This window comes from Gorilla gorilla, chromosome 1 (genome assembly GCF_029281585.2).
Source record: "Gorilla gorilla gorilla isolate KB3781 chromosome 1, NHGRI_mGorGor1-v2.1_pri, whole genome shotgun sequence".
NCBI lineage: Eukaryota > Metazoa > Chordata > Mammalia > Primates > Hominidae > Gorilla > Gorilla gorilla.
The window spans coordinates 115188812-115196427 of record NC_073224.2 but is presented as its reverse complement, the minus strand read 5'-3'; the positions used below and the strand labels follow the sequence as shown (position 1 = coordinate 115196427).

The 7616-nt window shown below is 42.1% G+C and overlaps 1 pseudogene; it reads right to left on the bottom strand.

The window, feature by feature from the left end:
• Positions 1–3470: 3470 nt before the first annotated feature.
• LOC115933241 (neuroblastoma breakpoint family member 15-like) overlaps positions 3471–7616 on the bottom strand; it is a 41535-nt pseudogene continuing 37389 nt past the window's right edge.

The window sequence follows — 7616 nt, the reverse complement described above, 5'->3', positions numbered from 1 at the left end:
GATGGGGTTTCACCATGCTAGTCAGGCTGGTCGTGAACTCCTGACCTCAGGTGATCCATCTGGCTTCTTGATATTCTAAGATTTGATGCTGGAACTTTGGTGTCAATGCTCAAAATACCCAAAGACACCACTCAACCTCAGTGTCTATGCACACCCAAGCTTTTGCAGCAGGACAGGTAGAGCAGAGATGAGTGTGCTACAACATGCTGGTAGAGGGTACCCCCAATTGTGCTTGGGGATTTCCTATTCCTCATGGAAAAATGTGTCTTCCTTAATTTTTCCCATAAGAACCACCCTACTTCATGCCCTGTCTCTCTGTCCAAACACCAGGACAGTCCTCTCACCAGTCTCAACCACCCAATGGATTGACAAAGGTGCAAATATGATTCAGTGGAGAAGGCATTCTCTTGTCAACAAATTGTGTAGAAACAACTTTTTTTACACAATTTGTTTTTTTTATCCCCAAAGGAAAAAAATTCACCTGAACCTCAATACTAACTCAAAAACTAACTCAAAATGGATTATGCAACTAAATATAAACTATAAAACTAGAAAAAGTATAGCAGAAAATATAAGACAAAATCTTCATGACACAGAGTTAGGCAAAGTGTTCTTTATTATCAATAAACACAAACCATTAAAGAAAACATTGATAAATTCGACTTCATAAAAATTAAAAGTTTTTGTTCAACAGTATTAAGAGAACAAATATAAGCTGCAGTTTGGGAGAAAAACAGTGGAAATCACCAGTATGACAAAGGGCATGTGTGATAGTTACTTGTACTTGTCACTGTGACCGAGCACCAGGGTGCCAGGACATTTGGCCAAACATGATTCTGGTTGTGTTCCAGGGAGTCTTTCAGATACGATTAACATTGGGATGGGCAGACTAAGTGAAGCAGATTGCCCTCCTTAATAGGGGTGGGCCTCATGCAATCAATCAAGGGCCAGGAGAGAATTAAGAGGCCTAATGGGAACAAATGCTTTCCTGGGTATCCAGCTTTCCTTCCATCTTGGGAATTTCAGCCTCCATAATCTCAGAAGCAAATTCATGTATATATAGACACACACATATACATTTCATAGGCATGTGGCTAAGATTGTATTTTTACAAGTTCAGCCATGAGATGACTGGTGAAGCCAGCCAATGAATAAGGGTGTGTTCTATTATACGATTCAGTCTTCTTTTGTAAACGACTGAAGTTCTGCATTTGAAGTAGGAGGATAGGAGGGAGCAAGTCCACCTAGGATGATAACAGCTGAATTTCTCAACATACACTTCAGAGCCATAGGGGTCAACTTAGAGACTCAAAAATCTCACCCATGATCCTGCCCCTAAACACCAGGGCTAGGGAACACTGTGGCCCTCAGGTGATTTTCTTTAGCCAGGTCTGGGAGCCACACGACGGCAGAGGGAGCAGGAAACACTATGCAAATAGAGGCCAGGACAGCAGGGAGGGTCTGTTCATGATAGAACCCAGGTAAAACTATCCTCAGAAAGCGAGTGTGGAGAAACATTGATCATGCCTGAGGCCTGGTGGATTAGAGCACTGGCTACTGGGGAATTGAAAGGAAGGGGCTTCACCGTGCAGAGGACCAGAGGTGCCAATCTTGGAAATGCAGAATTGCTGGGAGATGGGGAGGCATGGACCATGGAAGTATCCTCTGGAGACTCATGGTGAAGAGAACAAATGAATGAAGTAACTGGCAGAAATTAGAGGTCCTGGTAGAACAAAATAGAATCCCACAATGAGAACATACACCATGTATGTCCCCCAAGGAAGACAGTATCTCCTAAAAACTCCAGAAAAATCATTTTGGGCAAGCACCTTATATCTAGTAATGCGATCCATGTATCAAGACCGTGAGAAAAGATTATTAAACATGCTAAACTCAGCGAGACCTGATTCCCTCATGAGGACTCTGTTAAGGATCAGTACCACTCAGCAAGTGATGACTGTGACATTCACTTTTGAATAGCTCATGAACATTAATATATTTCATTGTGGATCTAAACCAAAAACCAAGGTAGGGGCAAGATGATAATCACAGAACGTTACCGGTATATGATTAGGTCCAAATACTATTATGAGAAGTGGCAGGTAAAGGAGGTAGGAAAAAGAAAACACATCATGTAATTGACTGTTGTATGGAAATATTTGATGCTGAAAGTTATAATTTAAAACTATAAACCAAATATTAGTAGTGTGTCTAGTTCAAAGGGAGGAAAACCATCAAAAACATTTTTAGTGCAATATTTAACATGAGCTATACAACCCTTCCTAAATGCCAAAGGCACACACAGATACACACACACACACACACACACACACACACACACACACACACACTCACGAAGAATACAAATGACTAGAACCAAGAAATGTAAATACATTCTGCTATGTATGGTAAACATAGCCTACAATGTGGAAGAGATTAGAAAATAAACATGGAAATGAAATGTTTTTATTAATTCGCATCAGTACCCACCAAAACCAATCAGCATAATCAAATATTATAACACTGAATGTAAAAACAATCCAAAAGTCCAGAGTGATAGGCAAAAGGTTTTAATTGTATAGATTAAAATTAACTTCGGACAAAAATTAAAACTCAGGCAGAGAATGTTTTCTTCTTTTTGCAACAGCAGACACTAGTAAAAACAAAGGCACAGTAAAACTTGAGACCCAAAATTTCCAGTGTAGAGATATGAATATCATAACAGACACAGGCAGGGATGATTAATAAATGATAAAATGTTTAGAGGATGATCATTAGAATACAGGATATTTATACTCTTGAAAACCGCTTTCCCAAGTACTTCATTATAAGTAAGGTGTCTCTAAAAGGGACAGATCTCCTAGACCCCTCCTTAACCAAGTAACCAGTCCTGATATCATAATGGTGATGGACAAACTAGACCTTCTCTGCCCGCAGATGGGCTGAGGTTGGAAACTCACAGCATTGTCTCTGCAGTGTTCCCGGCAAAACGTTTAGGCTGAATTTAATCATGAAGACATTTTCAGACAACTTCAGAATGTAGATCATTGAGCCAGACAGCTGACCTGTCCTCTATAAACAAGTCCATGTCACCACCATCAATGACAACAAAAAGATGAGGAAATATTTGGGGTTCAAAATAACTAAAGAAATGCAGCTACATTATCTTTTTACTTTTTTTGAACCCAAAATATCTCTTCTCCTTTTTATTGTGTGATTTGTGGTGATATGGACTATGTGAAGGAGACAGGTCAGTTGTCCTGCTCAGTGTTCTACATTCTGCAGTTGTCTGGTGATTACCTCCTATGAAACTCAGGCTAAGCGTTTTCTGCAAGAACATGGCATTGTTCATATTCTGCACAGGCAGAGTCCTGGGGGACATGCTGTCTCCTGCCAGCGGACCTCCTGACTCCTGTTCTTTACAGGATGGAATTGAGAGGAGCAGGGCTAAGGCCTCCCAATGCTGTTTGTCCATCTAGCTGTGGTCTTCCTAAGTAGTGACGCCAATTGGAGGCTGAAGGACTGTGGCTTCTCTAACCAAAGGAGCCTAGCGGGTTAACAATTGTCAAGAGCAGTTGGTGGTTCTGAAATACAATCCTCAGCCAAGGATCCCTCCTGTGTTACAGATGGATCAGCTAAAAAAGCCAACACTGAAGACACAAAGAATGAGGTTAGGTTCATTGAAACCAGGGTAACACCTTTGGATGAGCTAAACACAAAGATGACACTGACCTTGAGCACGTATAGAAGCTCAGAGACATGCCTGCAAAATGAAATCCCTGAGGAACTTTGTAGCTACCCAGAGATACGTGGTTCAAATTAAAATGTCTGACTGAACACTCCCGGCATGTGCTGCACAGTTATGTGAATGTGTCACACCTAACGTGGGTCCATTGTCTTCAGACTGAGCACAGGTTGCCACTGGCATGGTCTGAGAATAGGCATAGAGCCATGCCCACTGACCCATCCTATGTCTGGGCTTCCAAATGGAACTATACTTTCATTCAAATCTTCACGTGCCTATAGGTCCTGCCTGCAGGAATGACATCTCTCGGCCTAGTAAGGGCTGCTTATTGTGGGAATATGACTCCCATCCGGAAGACCAGGTGGAGACTTGTCACTGTCAAAGTAAAATACCTATTGTCCACGTCAAGGGCGAAGCTGATGTGCTGTTCCTCAAATGAGTAAAACACACCTGCTGTAGTGCTGGAATGAGTCAGGTAGTTCAAAGTACATTGATGGAGTCGAATAACATCTACCCAGTGAGTCCTGTAAGACTTCAGGCTCTTCCACTTCCATCAGCACGCCGTTGAGTCTGGTAAACAAGACAAAACTAAAGAAGCAGCCAGGGAAAATCAGACACCACAGAGCCCCACTAGATTTCAGAAGTAACATAAGGAAGTGGTTAGAAAAGAAAAAGGATAGATCCATTAATGAGGTAAAAAAACAAAATTATTGCCTTTATGTTGGGATAGAACAGGGCCAGGTAGAAAACAATGAAAGAGAAAGACAGAGAGAGAGAGACAGAGACAGAGACACAGAGAAAGTGAGCTAGTGAATTGGCCAGGTGACATACTGGTAAGGGAGTAAAAGGACACTCTGAGTTAGTTCCCTCATGACACACAGCAAACTGTGATCATGAAAAGAGTGAGCTCAATAGTTTTCCATAAAATATGCTCAAAATTCGATGCAGTGGCCATGAGAGTACAGCTTTTGAAGTATGGTCAACCTATGGTACGTTAGTAAATGATAAGGGGAGGAAGAAATGGAAACCTAAACATCTACTGCAATGAAAACCAACAGCAATGACAGTAGGAGTAATTCAGCCTTCGTTGAAAACATGACATCAAACACACTCTGGTTTCCCTGAATCTGTTGCCTCCAGGTGTTAACACAGAATTAAGCATCCACAATTGCTGAAAGTTACCTGGGACATGGTGGGTTTTGATCTTCTTCCCCTTCTTTTCTTCCCCTTCTTCTTTTCTTCTTTGATCTTCTTCCCCTTCTTTTCTTCCCCTTCTCCTTCTTTTCAATTTCTGCAATAAATTCAGACATGGACAGACACATTAAGCTGATTCCCCTACACACATAACAATCCACTGTCTAATCCTCACACAGGGACCTCAGGCTCCTCAGCATAAGAATAGGACACTGTGAGAGATATATTTCAGGAGGCCTGAAGGCTGGTCATGATAGAAATTCCTCGGTTTTTCTCCCAGAAACTGTGGGTAAAATGTCCCTATTCTAGTAGATCGTTATCCCAATATCATTTGTCCCAAGTTTGTGCAAACAGTTATGCCATATTTTTCCAATCAATTTAAAGCAAATACCCTCAAATGATTTCTAGGAGAAAAACTGCAATATTTAGCCCTGTCTCATCAAATACTCAGATTGTTCATGGTTGTGAGGACTTTAGACACTGAAATTAGAGTGAAAAAGGAAATCTACAAACCCTTGAGTCAAAATCATAGTTCTCTGAATTTGTCACATCTGCCCAGGTCCAATGTCATGAGAGTAGAATCAGAGTGCCACAGGCATGGCCTGAGACTAGGAAGAGAGCCATGCTTACTGACCCATCCCATGTCTGGGCTTCCAGTTAGAACTAGAGTTTCATTCAACCTACATGGGCCTATAGGTCCTCACTGCAGCAATGACATCTCTCAGCTCAGTAATGGCCACTTGGAGCAGGAATATGATCTTTATATGGAAGACTCAGTGGATCCTTATCACCTTCATAGAAAGGTACTCACCTCCCATGTCAAGAGAAAAGCCAACATGTTTTTCCTCCAATGCATAAAAGGAACTTCCATAGGGCTGGCAGGAGTCAGGCTGTTCAACACAACTGGAAGGAGTTGAATAACATCTATCCAGTGAGTCCTGCAAGACTTCAGGCTCTACTACCTCCAGCAGCTCCCTGCTGAGCCTGGAAAAGGAGGAAAAAGTAAAGAATAAGCCAGGGAAAATCAGACGCAACAGAGCCCCAACTAGGTTACATGGGTAGCATAAGGAAGTGGTTTAAAAAGTAAAAGGATAGATCCATTAATGAGGTAACAAATTATTGCCTTCATGTTGGGACAGAACAGGGCCAAATGGAAAAGAATGAAAGAGAAAGACAGATAGACACACACACACACACACACACACACACACACACACACACATACACACACAGAGAGAGAGAGAGAGAGAACGAGCTCACTGAATTGTCCAGGTGACACACTGATGAGGGAGTAACAGGACGCTCTGAGTTAGTGCCCTCAGGACACACAGCATACAGTGATCATGAAAAGACTGTGCTCAATAATTTTCCATAAAATGTGCTCAAGTTTCCATGCAGTCGCCATGAGAATACAGTTTTTGAAGTCTGGTCCACCTACAGTAGGTTAGTAAATGATAAGGGGAGGAAGAAATGGAAACCTAAATATCTATTGCAATGAAAACCAACAGCAATGTTAGTAGGAATAATTCAGCCTTGGTTGAAAAGATGTAATCGATAATGTCAGCCCGCTCTGTTTTCCCTGAACCAGGAGTCTCCAGATGTCAACACAGAAGTAGCTGTTCACAATTGCTCAGTTACCTGGGGCATGATGGGCCTTGGTCTTCTTCCTCTTCTTGGTCCTTTTTAATTCCTGCAATACATTCAGACAGGGACAGACAAAATAAGCCAATTCACCTACACCCATAACAGTCCACTGTCTAATCCCCACACAGGGATCTCAGGCTCCTCAGCATAAGAACACGACAATGTGAGAGATATACTTCAGGAAGCCTGAAAGCTGGTCATGATATTCTTTGGTTTGCATCTCAGAACCAAGGGTGAAATATCCCTATTCTGGTAGATTGTTATCCCAAAATCATTTATCCCAAGTTTGTGCAAAGAGTTATGCCTTATTGTTCCCATCAGTTCAAAGAAAATGCTCCAGATGATTTCCAGAAGGAAAACTGCAGTATTCAGCCCTGTCTTATCAAATGCCCAGCTCGTTCATGGATGCAAGAATTTTAGACACTGAAATTAGAATGAAGGAGGAAATCTACAAACCCTTGAGTCCAAATCATAGTTCTGTGAATTTTTTACATCTGCCTGGGTCCAATGTGCTGAGAGTGGGCTCAGGCTGCCACAGGCATGGCTGGAGACTAGGAATAGAGCCTTGCTCACTGACCCATTTCATGTCTAGGCTTCCAGCTGAGACTACAGTTTCATTACAACCTATATGCACCCATAGGTACTGCCTGCAGCAATGACATCTCTCGGGTCAGTAAGGGCCACTTGGAACAGGAATATCACCCCTATCTGGAAGACCAGGTGGAGGCTTATCACCTTCATAGTAAGGTACTCACTGTCCACGTCAAGAGCCAAGCCAAGGTACTGTTCCTCCAATGAGTAAACAGCACTGCTGTAGGGCTGACCTAAGTCAGGGAGTTCAAGATAACCTGAAGGAGTCGAATAACATCTATCCAGTGAGTCCTACAAGACTTCAGGCTCTTTCTCATCCAGCAGCTCCCTGCTGAGCCTGGAAAAGTAGGAAAAAGTAAAGAATAAGCCAGGGGGAATCAGAAACCACACAGCCCCAGCTAGATTTCATGGCTAACATAAGGAACTGTTTAAAAAGAAAAAG